Genomic DNA, 20,766 nt, shown 5'->3' on the forward strand with positions numbered 1-20,766 from the left:
CAGGAGTAATATAGGTTCTAAATAACCATTTGTACTGCAGCAATCTAAGCCTGGTGTTAATAGTTTGCTTTTGTGCCATCAGGCAAGAATTGCTCCACTCATCATCTGTAATTTCTGTTTGTAAATCTGCTTTCCATGCTTGTAAATATGAAAGACTACTTTCTTTTGAAGAAAGTAGTAAAATGTTATAAAATTTGGAAAGCAGGCCTCTACTCTGATGATGGTTAACAGCTATGTTCTCTATAGTGGAGAGTGGGGGTTTCACAGTAGACTTTAGTTGGGTAGTGATAAAACTTCTGACCTGTAAATACTTGAAAAAGTGTTTTTTGGGCAAATCAAACTTATTTATCAATTGCTCAAAAGACATCAATACTCCTTCACTATAGAGGTTCCCAATTGTACTCAAGCCTTTATTCAGCCAAATTCTAAACCCCATGTCTGCTCTTCCTGGTTTGAATTTATAATTTCCCCATATTGGCGATAAACATGAGAGCTTAGATACTTCCGACAAGGCAGCATGAGATTGGTGCCAGATTGATATAGTGTTTTTGAGAAAAGGATTTTTCGTGTTTTTTAATAATTGTTTAATTTCGGCTGCATAAAGATAAGATGTTAAAGGTAGCTTCAATGTATTGTTCTCAATGTGTATCCAAGATGGAGTATCAGTTATAGAGAAATAATAAGTAGCAGCACAAAGTTGAGCTGCCCAATAGTACAGCTTGACATTAGGCAATCTAAGCCCCCCTCTGTCAAAGGGCAGATATAGAAGGGAGAGTCGCAGCCTGGGACGTTTACTATTCCATATAAATTTGGTAAAGGTTTTGTTCAAAGAGGAAAAAAAGGAGGCTGAAATGTGTAAGGGGATGGACTGGAAAAGATATAAGAATTTTGGGAGAATGGACATTTTAATAATATTAATGCGACCTATCATAGAAATTGGCATCCCACCCCATCTTTCTAAGGAGTCCATTACCTTTTTTACTAAGGGATCATAATTAATAGATACAATGTTCTTTATGTCAGGACTTATTTTAATTCCTAGGTAGGTGAAACCTTCATAGGTACACGTAAACTGTGTATGTATTGTGGGGTTATTTTTGTTCAGCATTAACAGGGAGCTTTTCTTTTGATTAATTTTATACCCTGAAAATTCACCAAACGTCTTCAGAATTTGGCCAACAGCCTGGACAGACCTCCCTAAATCAGTTAAAAACAAAACAACGTCATCTGCAAAAAGGGACAAGCGATGTTCTTTTCCTCCGATTTGAATACCAGTAATTTCAGGGGACTTGCGTATCGCCATAGCGAGTGGCTCGATAGCAAACAAAAAAAGAAGGGGAGATAGTGGGCATCCTTGTCGTGTCGATCTACCCAGGCTAAAGGATCTTGATAACTGACTGTTTGTTACAACTTTGGCTATGGGCTCTGCATATAGTAACTGAATCCATTTCAAATATTTTTCTCCCAAGCCAAATCTTTTGAGTGTTCCGAAAAGATAACACCATTCAATCCTGTCAAACGCCTTTTCGGCATCTAATGACAGAAAGGCGTGATCTATGGCTAATTGTTTTTCGTATAATATATTCAATAATCGGCGGGAATTGTGAAAAGCTTGGCGGCCAAGAACAAACCCATTTTGGTCGTTCGAAATTAAGATAGGAATATGTGATTCAATCCTCCGAGCCAGAGCCTTGCATAATATCTTGGTGTCACATGACATCAAGGATATTGGCCTATATGAGCCCATATCTGTCGGAGCTTTACCTGGTTTTAACAGAACTGAAATGGATGCCAATCTTAAGGATGGGGGTAGAATACCCTTCTCATAGGACTCATTATACATTTCAAGTAGATGAGGTAGTAATTTATCTGAAAATCTCTTATAAAGCTCAATAGGCAGGCCATCAGGGCCAGGGGCTTTGCCTATATTCATATGGGTGAGTGCCTCTTTAAGTTCTTGAATGCTCAGTTTTCCATCTAAATCATTTTTTGTCTCCTCTGACAAGGTTGGGAATTGGAGTTGGTCCAAAAACTGATCTTGTTTGTCCATATTATCTGGATATTGGGATTTATATAAATTTTCATAATAGTCTGCAAAAGCATCATTTATACATTTTGGATCCACTAAATTATCTCCATTGTCAAGTACAATTAAGTTAATAGCCCTATTTGTCTGTATTTTTTTAAGCCTCCAAGCCAGGAGTTTTCCTGCCTTCTCACCCTGATCATAGTATGACTGTTTCAACCACAGTAAACTAGTTGCTATTTTATTGGTGGTGAGTTCATTGTATTCAGATTTTAGTATGAGAAGCTTTTTATATTTTTCAGTGTCATCACAGTAATACAGCTGGGCCTGCAGATCCTTAATTTGCTCTTCAATTTCCTTCAATTTATTTAAATGTATTTTGGTTTTATGCCTAGTGTAGCTCATTATTTCCCCCCTTATATAGGCTTTAAATGCTTCCCATTTTATTGATGCACTGGTCTGGTCTCTATTGAAATTAAAATACTCCGTTATTTTTTCTTCAAGAAAATTTTCAAATTCTACGGACTTCAACCATTTAGCTTGAAACCTAAATGGTAGTGGAGATGAATAATATTTAGGAAACTTAATTGATAATATGATTGGGGCATGGTCAGAGAGTACTATAGTCTCATACCAGCAATTCTGAATCATAGATACCAGGCCAGAGGAGACCAAAAAGTAATCTATCCGAGAATACGTTTTGTAGGTTGCAGAAAAACATGAATACTCAATTTTACTCGGGTAAAGTTGTCTCCAAATCTCCACCAAGTTAAGATCTTTCATAAACTTTCCAATCGTTTTCCTAGCTTGTTGGTGGGATGTGTCGGAGCTGTTTGAACGATCTACTGCAGGATGCAACACACAATTAAAATCTCCTCCGATGATGCAGTGGCCCCTATAAGTTGACATAGTTAAAAAAAAGTTTTGGTAAAAGGCAGGATCATCCCCATTGGGGGCGTATAAACATACCAAGTTGACTAGTGTAGAGATTATAGTTCCACTAAGTATAATAAATCTCCCAGATGGATCCAGATATTTATCTTTTAGATCAAATGGAACTGATTTATGAATCAATATTACGACCCCTCTTGCATGAGTTGTAAAATTAGAGGAGAATACCTGACCAGGCCACCTAGATCTAATCTTTTTCACATCTTCATCTATCAAGTGTGTCTCTTGTAAGAAACACACTGTACTTTTCATTTGTTTAATTCTGCCCAGCACCTGTTTAAGCTTTACAATTTTGTTCAGTCCTCTTACGTTCCAACTAGACACATTTATGACTGAGGTATCAAACATAGGTTTTTCTTAATTTCAATTTCATGCCATGTAAAGTCTCTAAACACCCAACAACAACAAAATGGAGTGAGCCCCTTAACACAAAACCCCACACATTTCCCCAAACGAAATGTGATGCTAAACCCTGTAAAACTAGGAACTTGGGTTATAGAAAACGTTTCATCCACATAGTGGGTAACGTGTAAATCTGTACACATAATAACATAGCCATACGTGGGCTAGCTATAATATAAACGTTGGACCATAATAAAACTTGACGCACATAAACGTGTACTCACTCAGTGCGTAGTAAATAAAAATATAAGACTGTATCAATAACACAACAAATAAAAAAGGGTATACTTTAAGAAAGCATGCCAGTAACGTGTTCTAACCATAGGGCGACTTATTAAATTACCCGTTGAATTTTGTCAGTTTTCATTGCCATAACTGGTCGATGACTCCATGCAGGAGAAAAGAAAACAGCAGTGAGTACAAGGCTTAGTTTAAGTCTCGAAGTCGCCACCAGTCTGCAAGCTTATTTTCTTAACGTATTCTTCAGCCTCAGCAACCGATTTAAAAATCCTGCGTTTGTCATTATGTGTGATTATCAGATGGGCTGGATACAACATGCCATACCGAATATTCAGTGCACGGAGCTGGGTTTTCACACCGTTGAAGCGCTGCTGCAGTTTGCGTGTCTCCGTGGAGAGGTCAGGAAAAAAGGCGATCCGTTGATTCTCATAGCGTACCTCTGTCATCTTCCTGGCTGCTCTCAGGGTTGTTTCCCGGTCCCGGTAGTTCAGAAACTTCATTATCACCACCCGCGGCGATGTAGATTTAGGATCAAACGGCCCGATCCTGTGTGCTCTCTCTATGATAGGGCACACGGTGAAAACTTCACCTAGTGTATGTCGGAGCCACTTCTCCAGAAAGTTACACATATCTGAGCCCTCCGACTTTTCGGGTAGTCCAACCAGTCTCAAGTTGGAGCGTCTGCTCCGGTCTTCTTGTTCTGTAATTTTGTCGCAAAGAGTCTCCACAGTTTTCATCAGTATTTTAACTTTGCCTTGAAGAGAGGTTACATCATCTTCTGTTTGCGAAATTCGCTCCTCCGTCATATTAATTCTTTGAGAGTGTAGCTGTAGGTCCCCTTTTATATCGTTAATTGCTTTCAGCATATCTGTCGATTGTTTAGCCATGTCACCTTTCATTGACAGGATTTCCTTGAGAATATCACTGTTTGTCGGATTTAGCGTCTTCAGCGTTTCTGGTGTGTCGGGTGCCTCTGGAGTCTCCGGTGCCTCCCGTGTGTTGGTTTCGTTGAAGATATCCAGCGGTGTTTTGCTAGCATACGACATGTCTACATTAGCCCCTTTGCCTTGTGAAGCCGTTTTACTCGGTTGTTGGCCAGTTTTAGCATTTTTTGGTGGCATGTTGTTCTGTAGAAGTGCGTGGGTCAAGGACAAGAAGAATTATGTTTATTGGTCCAGGTTGAGGATATTTTGAAAGGATTTAATAGCGAGCCTCACGCACGTGCAGCCTCTAACTAAGACGCCATAACCGGAAGTCGGTATTAATTCATTTATTGAGAAACAAAAAAATGTCATTTAAAAATGCAAGAGAAGGGTTGGTTTTGTCATTAAATGACAATCTTTTGTCAGAAGATGAGTTTTTACTATTGTATGATGTAAATAAGTCTAAAAACCTAGATTTAAAGCAACACTATGTAGTTTCCATGTAAAAATGACTTACAGCTCCCCCATGTGGTTGAAAATCGCAACAGTGCCTGGTATCAGACACTCTTCTGCAGGCAGGGGGAGGGGCGGGGCTGTGTGCTCTACAGTAACAGCAACTTAGTTTTTAAAGGAATACAATGTTACATGATATGAGTTTGCGAAATACAACCCCAAATCAGAAAAAGTTGGGACACTGGAGAAATTGTGAGTAAAAAAGGAATCGAATAATTTACAAATCTCATAAACTTATATATTTTATTCACAATAGAATATAGATAACATATCAAATGTTGAAAGTGAGACATTTTGAAATGTCATGCCAAATATTCGCTCATTTTGGATTTCATGAGAGCTACACATTCCAAAAAAAGTTGGGACAGGTAGCAATAAGAGGCCGGAAAATGTAAATGTACATATAAAGGAACAGCTGGATGAGGACCAATGTTAAGGAATGGGAATGTTGTCCCATTCTTGTCTAAAACAGGCTTCTAGTTGCTCAACTGTCTTAGGTCTTCTTTGTCGCATTTTCCTCTTTATGATGCACCGAATATTTTCTGTGGGTGAAAGATCTGGACTGCAGGCTGGCCATTTCAGTACTCAGATCCTTCTTCTACGCAGTCTTGACGTTGTAATTGATGCAGTATGTGGTCTGGTATTGTCATGTTGGAAAATGCAAGGTCTTCCCTGAAAGAGACGACGTCTGAATGAAGGCATATGCTGCTCTAAAACTTGGATAAAAATTTCAGCATTGATGATGCCTTTCCAGATGCGTAAGCTGCCCATGCCACATGCACTCATGCAACCCCAAACCATCAGAGATGCAGGTTTCTGAAATGAGCGCTAATAACAACTTGGGATGTCATTGTCCTCTTTGGTCCGGATGAAATGGCATCCCAGTTTTTCAAAAAGAACTTCAAATTTTGATTCGTCTGACCACAGAACAGTTTTCCACTTTGCCAAAGTCCATTTTAAATGAGCCTTGGCCCAGAGAAAACGCCTGCGCTTCTGGGTCATGTTTAGATATGGCTTCTTGTTTGACCTATAGAGTTTTAGCTGGCAACAGCGAATGACACGGTGGATTGTGTTCACTGACAATGTTTTCTGGAAGTATTCCTGAGCCCATGTTGTGATTTCCATTACAGTAGCATTCGGGTATGTGATGCAGTGCCATCTAAGGGCCCGAAGATCACAGGCATCAAGTATGGTTTTCCAGCCTTGACCCTTACGCACAGAGATTGTTCCAGATTCTCTGAATCTTTGGATGATATTATGCACTGTAGATGATAATAACTTCAAACTCTTTGCAATTTTTCTCTGAGAAACTCAGAAAACTATTTTTTGCCGCAGCATTTTTGGGAATTTGTGATTCTCTGCCCATCTTGACTTCTGAGAGACACTTCCACTCTGAGAGGCTTTTTTATACCCAATCATGTTGCCAATTGATCTTATAAATTGCAAATTAGTCCTCCAGCTGTTCCTTATGTGTACATTTAAATTTTCTGGCCTCTTATTGCTACCTGTCCCAACTTTTTTTGGAATGTGTAGCTCTCATGAAATCCAAAATGAGCCATTATTTGGCATGACATTTCAAAATGTCTCACTTTCAACATTTGATATGTTATCTATATTCTATTGTGAATAAAATATAAGTTTATGAGATTTGTAATTTATTCCATTCCTTTTTTACTCACAATTTTTACAGTGTCCCAACTTTTTCTGATTTGGGGTTGTAAAATAATGTAATTGGTTTCCTCAGTTGAGTAAACTTAACATGATGGGTTGTGCAGTTTTTGATATCCCTGAGTTTATTGTAGTTGTGGATCTTTCTGGATAACAAAGCAAACATCTGTGCCAAGTGTTTGATTGTTAAACATGTCCCTTCCAAATTTCTGTGTACATAAAATGAGCATCCTAAAATATGATATTTGATGTGTCATTTTCTTTTTAATATAGTAAAGTAAACTGATACCTATGAAATATGTGTTTATAAAACATGTTCTTTAAACAACAGACTACACCTTCTGGACAGGTACGCCTTAATATAATGATACACCTTAATATTACTGTATGGTAATTTATACAGTGTTAGATGTAATTAGTGGGTGTGCAAACTGAACAAACATAAATTAATGACTAGATTCCATTTGTCTTTTAAATGATATTACATTATAGGAAACTATTTTGTTAACAAACCTATATACTGTTGTACTGTAGGCAAGTCCTTTTGCCAGGATTCCCAAATATGCTGTTGTTATTGTAAAGCATCTGATGCAAGTGACATTTTTCTGATTTTTTGGGGGAAGAAAGTTTTATAATTATACCTGCTAACACAACTAACAATTATTAACATACAAATCAAACAAACCTGATTCTTTACATTCTCAGTGTTTGGTACTGATCATAGAGGCTGGTATTAAAGGGATAGTTCACTTTAAAATGAAATTTCTGTAATCATTTACTCATCCTCATGTTTTTCTAAACCTGTATGAATTTCTTTTTTCTGATGAACGCAAAAGAAGATATTTTAAGAAATGATGGTAAACACAAAGCAGATAGTGACTATTGAATTCTATAGTAGGAAAAAAATATTTTGGAAGTATTGTGATAAATGACAAAGAAAATATTTTGATAAATGATGGTAAGCACACAGTTGACGGTACCCGTTAAATTCCATCATATTTTTTTGTTCCTACTATGGATGTCAATGGTCACTATCTGCTGTGTTTACGATAATTTCTTAAAATATCTTCTTTTGTGCTCATTTCACTAAATTAATGTTTGTGAATTATGCACTACAATCGCTAACATTAATTTTTAATAGCTTTCTTATTCAACAGATAATGTTTAAATCAACAGTAATCAAGTCAAAAACTGACAGACATTTTATGTGAGAAGTATTCTAATCTATGCACTTTGTTGGTGTGCATTCACAGCTTTCAGTGTAGCCGTAGATGTACATGATCTCGCTGTAAGATTTGGAGAAGTTGTGGCCATTTGAATGTAACACATTAAAGAAAGAGAATGCCGAGAAAATAGAGAAAGAAAAGTTAACACTTTTCCCTGCCGGGAGAGACAATAGGGCTCATTTACATCTCATTTAGCTAAGCCATATCACCTGTAAAGCCGTTTTGAGATACAGATGTTCTAGGATCATACGTAGTATTTTGTGACAGAAGTCCGGATGACAACATGCAAAAATAAACAGGACTTTTTACCTTTGTGTTGATCACAAGTCGTATCCAGTCTGTTTCAGATGTGTGAATCATCCAATGACCATTTCTGTCTAAAAATGCGTATAATCCGTGAAATATAGATATATAGTCTATTGTTTACATCAGATTTCGCATGAACGTCTGGTAATACAATATAATATACAATCTGAGGACTATTTACATCGTAACATGCAAGGGTATATGAGATTACCGTAATTCCTCGAATAAAAGCCATTATTCAAATAACGCCGGGCCTCTGATAGTGGCCAGGGCCGTGATTATCGCGGACAAATAAAGGCAGATCTCAAATTAAGGCCGGGGAAAGATGAGTGCCGGGGGAAATGAGTGAGAGCTTACTCACTCCCCGTGTGAATGCTCTGTAAAAGCCTCGTCCGTTTGGTGATATGCACGCGCGGTCCGCGGAGGCTTGTGTTGCGGACCAAAGCAAGAGTATAAACAAAGCTTCAGTTAATATTTCAAAGCTTTTTAGGCGCAGTGTGAGTGCAATCGCGACAGAGCGCATTTCAAAAGGAGAGACGTCAACTGCGTGAGCACTCACCTTCATCTGCCTTCCTTAAAAACTTTTAACGCGCGCAGCAGGGCTAAGTGAATATCTATGGTGCACACGCGACAGATCAACTGCGATATCATAGGCATGTGAGAGGGCTTCATACGACTCTGAATAAAAAAAACACAGACTTAACATTACGATGGGTTCCAGTGTTAAGAGAGTGCTTTACCTCCTGCTTTGCTCAAAACAAATGCATTCTAATGATGAAAGCTCGCCCGAGCTCAGATTGATAAAAGTACAGTGTGAGTGCATGCATGGAGTGGGGGGGGGGGGGCGATCACGCTGGGGCATGGTTTTGGATATTGTGAGCACGGTGTTATCTCCTAAATGCATTCAAGTTCATCATAATGCACAGCTGCCAATAGATGGCAGTAGCTACATTGGATGGGTCTCATTTAATGCTAGAGACGGACTTTTCAACAAAAATGTACAGTTAAAAAATGAATGATCTCTATCCACTAGAACGCTATCACTTTTAATTTAACAGCTAATTTAAAAAAATTATTTATCAAACAGATGGATTTTGAAATAAAGGCCTGTCTCTAATAAAAGCCTGCTTCAAATAAAAGCCTGTTACCTGTGGCAGTTTAGGTAAATAAAGGCCCCGGTCTTTATTTGAGGAATTACGGTACACTCCACTAATTTACGTTCTGTAGTACTGGATTATAATTCATCAACTTTAAGTTTATTTATGAAGAGACACTATAAAACAATTAAACCTCACATGTTGTTGCTAACCCAAATTTGACTCTTAGGTGAAACTGTTTACAGATATGCAACTCTTTGTTTTTCTAATCTCTTCATCACAAGGCGTTTGCATTGTTAGCCTTCGGGCTCACATCACTGGGTATCTGCTGAAATATGTGATGTAATGTATACATATTATGTGGTTTGAAGATTGTATTTTATATTCATGTTGAGTATGATTTAAAGGTCATGGTGCGATGAGTAAAAAGGTCTAATTTCTATTAAGTCTAAGATAAGATGGAGCAAGGTTCTATAACTTAGGATAGAAAATGCATTTCTCTTAAAGGTGGGGTTTTTGCCAGAATACTTCTGGCTAGTTTGACCAGTTGCCTTGATACTCCTGGCTGGTTTTTCACCAGGTATCTTTTAGTATCACTTGGTACAGGTCAAACTGGGTTTTTGTCCAGATGTCCTTTAGTATCACTTGTTACAGGGCAAACTGGATTTTTATGTCTTTGTTCTGGTCAGTATTTAAGGGACATTGGCAAAGGACTCAAGGAAGCTTTTCTGTAGTCAGATCTTCCCGCACTGCTGTGTGTCTTGAATTGCCAGGTATGATTTTATTTTATGTGTACTGTTTATTTTTCTATGCTGATCTATTAGTGAATGTTTTGATATATTTGTGATTGGTTGATTTGAATAACCAAATGATTGATTTAAGTATAACCTGCCTGGCAAAAATAAATTGTTAATCTTTATTCATTCTAAAACTTGTCAAATCTTTATTATATTTTCAGGGGTTAAGTTAGATGTATTGAAGGGGGCATAGATTAGGAGAATTGCCTCTATTGAAAATATTACTGGAGTAATTGCCTCCCCGTTTTAAGGTTAGATGGAGTAACCTCAACCTAAAACATAGATGGATCCTCTTATTTTCAATGTGTTTGGAGAAACCTCTAACTTTAACTTAAGTTAGAAGGAGAATGCCTCTATGCCCAGCTGTATGGAACTGCCTTAGCACCTTCAGAATTACACCTTATTCCCTATGTGAATATAATTCACTCTAAATAAATATAATAATAATTTTATAAATTATGATCAGCATCAGAATAGTATTGGTAACTAAGAAATTGGAGTCAGATTATAATTTAACCACAGAGGTCAAAGAAACAAATTAAATAAATGGAATTACTCTTCTAGAAGCGCTACGGAGGGAAAGGACACGTTATTCCCTTCACCACGCATTGGACTTCGACGTTGGGCCAATTGGGTGGCGTCTTACAGCTTGGTGATCCCGACGTGATACGTCATACGCTGAAACTAGTGACGTGTACACCAGAAAGAGTGACGCGAGTCTCCAGCGCGAGGGAGTAACGTCACACCAGCGCGACATTCCATCCAAAGCGAAGTATTCCATTCATTCATCGCGGAGTATGAGGTTTGATCTTCCACTTCTTTGTCTTCAGCTGTGTTGGTAAGTTGATTTTCTTTGCCTTTTAGAAGTGTTGAGGGAGAGCATAAGTGCACCATATAGACACATTTGTAGAACGGGACGGTTTTCCCAGTGATAGACCGGAGACCGTAGAAATCCGGTGGGGCATAAGTTTTTAGAACAACAACAACATGGCTTTTCAGGGTGATGATAGTGGCAGTGTAGATAAGGAGATAATGAATTCCCTTGCGGTGCGAATCAAACCTCTTCTCTTGCGTTTACACTCAGAAGGAGTGGATATGAAGTGGACTAATGACCAAATTTTGTCATGGTATTCCACAAAAGGACGTAAATTAGAGAATAAGCGTAAATTCAGGAAAATTCCCATGGCGATTGTTTATTTGCTTCGTCGAAACGATCTCGCAACTATATCGGAAACCGGTAAAGTATTAGCAAATATCCGAGAACTAGAAAAAGCCCGGTCGGAGGAATTGAAAAAGCTTCGTGCCCAAGTCGATGCTTCCCTATATGATAAACAAACCTGGGTAAGACAGGGCGACGCGTTAGAAACACAGATTCAAAAACTTGAAATGAAACTTAAACTGGACAAAGAATACACGAAAGCCCTCGAGGATTGTTGCGATGGCGCGGGATTTCCACTCGCTGCGGTAAAACAGGCGGTAATAAACTCTGTTAATGGAAACATACAAGATGATAGTGATGACGAGGACGTTGCATTAATAGAAAATTCGCACGGTCGAGTAATAATGCAGGAGCCAACACAGAGAATACGAGAGCTTTCTCCGGATGCTGCAGTAAATGTCAGAGCTCACGAACGAAGAGGCCGTAGTCCCATAAGGACGAGAATTAAAACAGGCACAATCTCGAGTAAATCAGTAAAGGTTGCAGTGCTCAAAACAATGAAAAATGCGGACGATGAGATAACAACAATCAGTCGCCCTTTAACATGTGAAGAATGTGCTAGGCACAAGGAAGTAGTCGGTACGATGCCAAGAAAAGGCCCATTTCAGCCCTATTGGGATAATTTAATGCTGCAAGCCTCGGTGTACAACCTAGAGCTTCGTGATGTGTGGCAGGTAGCTCTGCTAACTATCCCAGCTGAGCTGAAAAATAAAATGCCTGACAATTTAAGAACTGGAGAAATCATAGTTAAAGGGGAGGAAGAAGAAATTGAAGTATATGAGAGATTAAAAACAGCATTGTTGGAGTTAAGAGGTCCAACACATGCAGAATGGAATAGGATAATTGACATAAAACAAAGCAATAAAGAACCATTTGAAGTGTTTGCAGAGCGTATGTGGGTAGCATACAAAGAACATTCAGGAATGGAAAATGCAGAAAAAGATCAGGAAGTTTTGTTACAATTCCTTAAAAATAATTCAGGCCCACATATACAACAGGCATTGATCCATGGGGCGGAGCCTTCTGAAAATACTTACCGAGCATTGGTAGACTGGGCCTCAAAAATAGAAAATAGGCTAAAACAAAATAAGACTCGACAGGTAGCCACAACTCAATGGTTAACAGAAGGAAAAGGCGAGGCACAGCCCGAAACAAAACTACAATTTCGGTATAATTACTGTAGAAGAAATAACCATACTGCACGCAATTGTTTAAAACTAAAAGCACTGAGTAATCCAGGAAGGACAACCAATAATGATAGGGAGACAGTAGAAAAACTCAAACAATTACTCGAGCAAAACAAACCCTCCACTAAAGCTTCCAGGCAAAATGAAATGCAGCCCCCGAGCGGAAATAGCCCATATGCGGATTTGTGCACAGAGTTGCAAAACATGCTGACAAAATATCGAGATGAAAAATAGGGGTGCGTGGCCTCCGCTACTGTAGGAAGCATTATCAAAAGCGGAAACCGAATTAAAATAAGAGCTAATTTAGGAGGCCAGTTAGCTAATATCCTTATTGATACCGGTGCTGCATGCTCCTGCACAAACATTAACTTTCCTTTAACCCAAGAAACCATACAAATCAGAGGCATAGGTGACACGTTAATGACAGCAGTCAAAACACATCCTGTTTTGATTGATTTAGGCGTGACAGTTTTGCAAGAGCCATTTTGGTATTTGCCAAATAACAGTGAAGGGACTGTGATGGGTATGGACATTATGAAAAAGCATGGATTTGTAATTCATTGCTTTGAAAAACAAATTGAATTGCAAACAAACAAAGCAATTAAAAATTGTGTTAATGTCAGCAATGCCAGTATAGTGTCCATTTCCACTACAGATCCAATTCAGCTGTTGATTGACAAACACAAAGATGTGTGGGCAAATCATGAACATGATTGTGGTTTAATTGATTTTGAAGTTAGCATTGAGGGTGAACCACCCCCACCGCAAAAACAATATCGTATAAAACCAGAAGCAGAAGCAGCCGTTCATGAAATAGTGAAACAACTTGAGATGAGAAAAATTGTTCGGCGATGCAGTTCAACCACTAATTCCCCGTGTCTGCCAGTGCCCAAACCTAATGGAAAATGGCGATTATGCATTGATTATCAACGACTTAATCGAGTCATACCCAAAGCTACCGCTATAGTGGCTAATCCATCCACTATTTTGACACAAATTTCAACAAGCGCTACGTGGTTTACTGTACTTGACATTAAAAATGGATTTTGGTCTATTAAAGTCAAGAAAGAGGATCAATGGAAATTTGCCTTTACAGTAAATCAAATACAATATACCTGGCTTCGAATGCCTCAGGGATGGCATAACAGCCCTTCCATTTTTCATAGAGCGGTCGCAGATGTGCTCAATCCCTTACTGGGGAGCGGCCAGGTAGTGCACTATGTTGATGATATACTCATTGCTACTGAAGGTTCGCTTGAAATTCACTTAAAAGTGGTGGACAAAGTCCTGCAAACGCTAGGCGATGCAGGCTTTAAACTAAACAAAGAAAAAGCTCAAATAGCCCAAAAAGAAGTGCACTACCTAGGGTACAATCTCACTCAAAGTCATCGGGCATTGACAGACGACAGAAGGAAATGCATTGCTGAACTGCCTCGTCCGCACACTTTAAATGCGCTTCAAAAGGTGTTAGGGACTGCTAATTATCTGAGAGATTTTATTCCAGACTTTGCAGACATCGCCGCACCATTGTACGTTCTTTTGAAAGGTAAAACCAAACCATCAGATGTTCTTGAATGGACTGAGGTACATGAAAAAGCATTTACAAACCTCAAACAACGTCTGTGCTCTGCGCCCGCCCTGGGCTTACCCAACATTACCAAACCGTTTCACGTCCAAGTTGATGCGTACGAAAATACATTAAGTGGTGTATTAGCACAGGAACATGGAGGGAAATTGCGTCCAATTGCATATTACAGCCGGAAAAAATCACCAGTTGAACAGGGGTTTGATCCATGCACACAACATGTACTGGCTGTCCACTGGATGTTAAACACAACAGGACCCATCGTTGGTTTTCAATCAGTGATAATACATACAGTGCACACGCCAGTACAAATGCTGCTGCAAGGCAGAATAAAAGGAGTGTCATCTCAGAGACTTGCCAGATGGTTAGCTGATATACAGTCACGTGACATAACCACAGACAACACACGCATTTTGCCACACATACTCGGGGACATAGATGGTCATCCGCACACATGTTTGCCTGAGAAAGAGATATCCAGCCCTGTGTTTGATCGGGAGGTTCCTGGTCAGACACAGGTGTATGTTGATGGATCCAGGTTTAAACAAAATGATAATTTCTATACTGGATGTGCGGTATGGACACCTAGTCTTCCCGAGTCAAATGTACTACGGCAGATTTTGATAAAACTACCATCAAACATGTCTGCTCAAGAAGCCGAGCTCGTCGCATTACTTGAAGCTATTAAGGCACATTCTGAGCCCGTGTGTATTCATACGGATAGCCGTTATGCCTTCGGCGTCGTGCATGATTTTATGACACAGTGGCAAATGCGAAAATTCCTCACATCTGCAGGAACCCCAGTGAAACATTTCAATATGATAAGTGCAATATGGAATGCTGTAACAACGCGTGAATCTCCCATTTCTGTCGTTAAAGTGCGTGCGCATATAAACAAAAACCCGAACGTGCATGAACAAAACAACAACATTGTGGATCAGCTAGCTAAATTAGCAGCTGTAAAGGGTGACATATGGAATGAAAAACCATCTGTAAACATAAATGCAATTCAAACGACACCAATTGACCTTAAACAATATCAGCAAAGCTTGTGGGTTTCTGAGGGAGAACTAATGTCACCTCTAAAGGAAGATCAGCTAATTACTGTCAATGAAGGCATTGTGTTGAGAGATGGAAAATATGTGGTTCCTGAAGCTTTACAGAAACCAATAATCAAATTGTATCATGATTATTCCCATGTGTCTTCTGAAAAAACATTGCAGTTGATAAGAAGGCAATTTTGGTGGCAAGGGATGACAGCTGACATTGACAGATGGTGTAGTACATGCATTGTGTGTGCCACAGTAAACCAGGGCAAGCCGGGCCGTACAAATTTTTGCAGACCAGAACCACCGAAAGGGCCCTGGGAGTCTTTGCAGTTGGATTTCATTGGTCCGCTGCCAAGTGCCAAGGGGGGATATCGTTATTGTCTGGTCATAATTGATAAATTTTCAAAATGGGTAGACGCTATACCTACAAGAAATAACACTGCAGTTACAGTGGCACGGTTGTTAGCGAACCAAATCATCCCCCTCTGGGGAGCCCCAATTCAAATTGAATCTGATCAAGGTACTCACTTCACTGGTCAAATAATGAAAGACATGAGTAAAACGCTGAATATTAAGCAGAAGTTCCACATTCCATACAGACCACAAAGTTCTGGTATGGTCGAGCGTGCAAACCGCTCGATTAAAGAAGCTATCACTAAACAGATAGTTCAACATCAAAACAAATGGATTGATGCTCTGCCCACTGTTCTAACTGTTTTGCGAGCAACACCATCTAAAGCTACAGGTATTAGCCCATATGAACTTATGACTGGAAGGGTGATGAAATTGCCTATTGATCCAGAAATTTCTCCAGCAGATCTGGGCCATCTTATGGTTGCAACACAGCAGACTGTGCTAAAACAACTGCAGGAAAGACTGAAAGTATTGCAAGCTCAGGCGGGGCTGAGACAACAACAGTCAGACCTGAATAATGATGCACATTTCAATCCAACATTTGAAACAAAATTTGCAGAAGGAGACATGGTGATGATACGGGTCTTTGTAAAACAAAGCACATTTGCTCCTAGGTGGCATGGGCCCTATGAAATTAAAGCGACTTGCAATAGCGCTGTGGCCGTGTCCAGGGGCGTGTCTAGAGGGGGGGCATGGGGTGGCACCGCCCCCCCTTGGAATATGATTGGCCCCCCCTGGTGCCCCCCCTCCAATCTCATTGGGCCAGCTAGATTTACTGTCAACCTGAAAATGCCCACCGCACCATTGGACCAGAGAGCTGTCAATCACTGTTTGATTTGAGACTCGCGCGAAGACGAAGCGAGCAGAGTAGTTGCGCGTTTTTAAAACAGGAGGAAAGAGACACCATGACACCCACCACACCATTGGACCAGTTGTCAGACACCCACCACACCATTGGACCAGTTGTCAATCACTGTTTGATTTGAGACTCGCTCGAACGCGAAGGCGAAGCGAGCACAGTAGTTGCGCGTTTTTAAAACAGGAGGAAAAAGACACCACGACACCCACCGCACAATTGGACCAGTTGTCAATCACTGTTTGATTTGAGACTCGTGCAAACGAGAAGGAGGGCGCCCCGCCACAGACTCAACAGCCGCCACAGACTCAACACTGGCACAAATCAAAAAGATTTTCCATGATTACCATTTACATTTTATTTTACTATTTAAAACGGCTTCATGTGCTTTTGCAAGCGCTCAGCAGCGCCTCTCTCTCTCTCTCTCGCGTGCACGCTTTCTCACTGCTGCGTGCGGAACCTCGACAGTGCCTCTCTGACACTGAGTGAGGGAGTTAAAAGTTGGCGGTGTTTCCACCTGGGTTCCTCTGTTGTCTTTTCACGTAAAAGTTAACAGCCAACAGATGTTACTGACAGAGAATACGGTTGATCGAGTATTATGACTTAACGAAAGGTTAGTGTTTTCCCACACAGACACACACCACTTCTCTGTGTACGAGCACTCTCTCTCCCTCCCTATGGTGCTTTATGCGCGCGCACGCTTAACAGTATTCTCTGATATTTTTGAATTTGCGCTGAATTGCTATGCGCGATCTACAATAAAACTATCACTCGCATTTAAAATTAAAAGCGCTCATAAACACAATCAGATGAGAAGAGCAACCTTGCATGAGACACACAGGTAATCCGAAATCACCTCGTATCAGCTCTTCAATGTAAATTGTATCAGACAATGTCACATTTAAATTAGGATTTTAGCAGTATAAAGTAACAGCTGGTTGGATTAAACACGAGGTGTTATTGGGTCGTGTTAGTCACTAGCTTAAACTCTTTCTTGTTGTCTGACAACAGAACAGATAATATGTAAAAAATAGCATTCAGTTGTGTTAAAATACAATGTAGGCTAATAAACAATGAAAGTCAGATCAGACAGAGTAGAAAAACAAAATCCTGATATGTCAGAATGTTAACTAATACCAGCTACACGCAATGTACTTAAAGGAACAGTTCACTTAATTTAAATGGTCATATACATAAACTTGTTTCAAACCTGTATGAGTTTCTTTCTTCTGCTGAACACAAAAAAGAAAAGAGTTAAGAATGTCTGTAACCAAACTCAGTTGATGGATCCCATTGACTTCATAGGAACAAAATAACATGCAGTCAATGGGGTTCATCAACTTTCTGGCTACTAAGATTCTTCAAAATATTTTATTTTGTGTTCAGCAGAAGAAAAACTCATACATGTTTGAAATAAGTTTAGGATGAGTAAATTATGACAATTTATTTAAAGTGAACTATTCTGGAACAGAACTGTTGTTTAATCCATGCAAAATACAAAAAATTAATACCATCTATATTAGAGCACGTGGCATTGCACAAGAACCATGCTTAATATTTTCTAAACCAGTATTTATTTTCATTTGAATTTTTTGATTGGCCCCCCCTGACTGGTTCTTGGTCCCCCCTGTGCCCCCCCATTTATAAAATCCTGGAATCGCCCCTGGCCGTGTCCATCAAAGGAAAATTAAGATGGTATCACATGTCTCAATGCAAATTGTTCAAAGGATTGAAAAAATAAGTAACTATGTTGGTGACTATATCTCATTGTCTCTGTTTCAGGGTGGTCACAGCGATCCCATGGAGACCGGACACAAGGAAGGTGTCAGGCCCCACCTGCATCAACTTGGGCCAAAGGGTATTACTTGCACACACCCTGAAATGTGGGAGATGGGTCTGGAGGTATAACAAGGGGCCATCCACATCTTATATCACAATTCCGCCTAGAGAAGTAGTTACATGGCCTCCCGGTTTAACATCGGAACCAAATTGCGCAACAAAAATCTGCTGTAAAATAGGTTCCAACCATCCTCCCATATTGAACATTTCAGGAGACACCCCGGCACGCATATATTCACACAATATAACAGCCTGGTATCAACTTAAACTTGAACCAGGAGCAAAAGTCGGGGGTTTGCGCACCCTATATGAGAAAATTAACAATGGTCTAGATCCTAAAATTTGTTATTTTGTGAGAGATCTAGAGCCTGCTGTATACAGGTGCACACATACTGAAACAATCAACAGCACACATATGAGTTTTGTAGATTACAAGTTCAACATCACTTCATATGTACCGGATGATAATGATCCAAAAACTTTTATTTGGACTAGCCGAAAAGAAGGAACATATTGTGTGGGCAAATGTGAACCTGATGTAAATAGTTATACTAGCCCAGAAAATTGTACATGGACTTTAAAGCATTGTTTTAATCTAACCACTTGTGGGTATAGTAAACCCAAGCAATGTCCAAAATTATATCCAATCCCTCCTGGTGGTTTTATTAAGGGAAATGTTAACAAGACTTTGCTACATGATGTTAATTTGGTAATGACTCACGTAACATATAATATTTCTAATATTTTGTCTGCTTATGTGAAACATTGTAGTGCTGATGATAAAACATACGCATGGCTACAGTCACGAATCGATGATTTAATCTCTGATTACAAAAGTAGACTTGCAGTCCAGATTCCACCTGTCCGTTCTAAACGAGACCTGCTTGGAAATGTAGCAGGTCTTTTTGGCTCAGCTAATTCACTTGCCAACACGTATAAAATAACTGGACAATCACAATTTTCAGCATGGTTGGCAAACCAGGTGGCCACTGGTTTTCAGCATCTCACCAATAGTAATGAGAAAATTATTAAAGCTGTTAGATCTGAAGCGCAGGCGCTTCTATTGACCAGCAATTCTTTGTTCAATCAGACCCGTACCATCGAACGTGACTTAGCTTGCAGATCATATGCACAAGATTTATTTACTATGGCTAGACAAGAAATTTTAGACTTACGTCTTCTCAAAACACCTAGACATGCTCTAAAGGATTTAATAGAAATTTTGGATTTACATAGGTGGGTTACATCTGAAAAGATGAAAGATATTAAATATTCAGAATTATTATCAACATTAATGTTATATACTGGAAATGAATGTACTGGTTGCATTGGATTCTTTGCCAATTTTCCTTTGATACACCCAGAACAAGTGTTTTTTTAATTCCACTACTATACGCTCTATAGGTACAGTAGTGAAGAATCAGATTGTTAAATGGGACCATCTTACAGGATATATGACTCTAAAGGGAAATAAGACCTTATTTACTACTCGCACCTGTTGTCATGAAACTGCAAGTTATGTGATTTGTACATGCAATACTTTACAACCATTTTCTCCGAATGATACTAAACTCATCAGTGTTCAGTCATTACATGGTCATGCTGATGCAATACAGGTTTCGCACACACAGTGGTGTGTGGTCAGTGAGATGAATTCCTTCACCTATGGAGGTCTGACCTGTCCTGCAAACCATACCTTTTGTCTTGAGGTAACGGAGGATTTTACAATGGGTCAGATAAATATCTTGGGAAGGATTCCACTAGACATTGATGTCTCTCCCTGGTGGGAAGACACGTTCTACGAACACAGCACACAGTCATTGACTGACACCATGAATTTGGTGCAACAGATGCTGCAACAGACTGAGTATCATCTTAACCAGGCTCAGGTAGAAACAAACCTGGCCAAAGGAACAGCAAAAATTTTGTCAAGTTCATCGATTCGTTCTGCACAGTATGTATACACTTGGTGGGACTGGATGTTTCGTGGGTGTGTGATTGGCAGTGGACTTGTGTTTATGTTCTCTTTGCTTCAATGCTGGTATTTCAGATCCACAATTCGCTCGTTACGGACATCTGCCAATGCTGCTATCACCCTAAGTCCCCTACAAGTGCCCGCCATACAGAGACTGTTACAATAATTAAAAACGCACAAGGATTTGAATGACCAGTAAATGGCCCCTAGGGACGATTCTGAGATTGCCCCAAAAGGGCCAGGGAAGGACTGTAGTACTGGATTATAATTCATCAACTTTAAGTTTATTTATGAAGAGACACTATAAAACAATTAAACCTCACATGTTGTTGCTAACCCAAATTTGACTCTTAGGTGAAACTGTTTACAGATATGCAACTCTTTGTTTTTCTAATCTCTTCATCACAAGGCGTTTGCATTGTTAGCCTTCGGGCTCACATCACTGGGTATCTGCTGAAATATGTGATGTAATGTATACATATTATGTGGTTTG

General features: G+C 39.5%; 1 pseudogene; it reads left to right on the forward strand.

The window, feature by feature from the left end:
* The first annotated feature begins 18,257 nt into the window (after positions 1 to 18,257).
* On the forward strand, positions 18,258 to 20,519 carry LOC135781762 (uncharacterized; annotated as a pseudogene).
* The last annotated feature ends 247 nt before the right edge of the window (positions 20,520 to 20,766 follow it).

Source organism: Paramisgurnus dabryanus, chromosome 23, assembly GCF_030506205.2.
Source record: "Paramisgurnus dabryanus chromosome 23, PD_genome_1.1, whole genome shotgun sequence".
NCBI classification, from domain to species: Eukaryota; Metazoa; Chordata; class Actinopteri; order Cypriniformes; family Cobitidae; genus Paramisgurnus; species Paramisgurnus dabryanus.